Below are 1,067 nucleotides of genomic sequence, written 5' to 3'. Positions count from 1 at the left end.
TAAAATGTAATGAGAGTAGAATAAATACATTTAATGGTGTGTAAGTATGTGAATTCTTTTCTTCTCCCTCCTAATTCTTAGACTTCCCCACATCAATACACCATTTCAGAATTTCAGATGCTCCTGTTTTACTTGCCTCTATATATTCACTATAGCACTACAACAGCACTGCCATCTTTGTCACTACTGTCCTGTCATCTTTTACATCTCCAATTTTTTTTTTTAATTTCTTCTTTTTCCTCTTTAGTTTTTTTTTTTCTTTTCTTTAACAGAGCAAGGAAATACTTTTATTTTTGCTGGAGTTCAAATTGGTAGGGTTACTGTGTGTATTTATTTAAATTTTATTTATTTTCTATTGGAACATAGCTGATTGCACACATCTGTGGGGTACAGCATTGAATATCAATATCTGTATGCAATATGTGATATTCAAATCAGGATAATTAATATATTCTTTATTATACAATGCAATTGATTTCCTGGCCCTTTATCAATTTCTCCCTACCCCCTTCCCGCTCCTTCTTTCCCACCTTTGGTAACCTCAGCTCTGTTTTCTTCTCTTAAAAGTTCAATGTATTATTGTGATCGTTGCAGCTTTCTTTTAAAAATTTTGTTTGTTTATTTTATTTTTTATTGGCTCCCACATAAAAGTGAGGACATGTGGTATTTCTCTTTTTGTGCATGGCTTATTTCACTCAATACAATTTTCTCTAAGTCCATCCATGTTGCTGTGAATGTCAGTATTTCATTATTTTTCATTGCTATATAAAAAAGTAAGGCATATGTATACAAATTTATATATTATATATACATATATATATACATATATATATATATGTATCTCATTCATTTTTATTGCTACACTGTATTACCATAGTGTAGTATTTCATTGTATAAATATACCACATTTTCTTTATCTAGTTGTCTAATGATGGATGTTTACGTTGGCTCCAACACTCAGCTATTGTAAATAAAGTTGCAATAATCATGGGAGTACAGGTGTCCCTTCAACGTCATGATTTCCATTCCTTTGAATATATATCCATCAGTAGTATTACTGGGTGATA

Source organism: Galeopterus variegatus, unplaced genomic scaffold (genome assembly GCF_000696425.1).
Source record: "Galeopterus variegatus unplaced genomic scaffold, G_variegatus-3.0.2 Scaffold25243, whole genome shotgun sequence".
Lineage (NCBI taxonomy): Eukaryota > Metazoa > Chordata > Mammalia > Dermoptera > Cynocephalidae > Galeopterus > Galeopterus variegatus.
Note: the sequence above shows the minus strand (reverse complement) of the source record.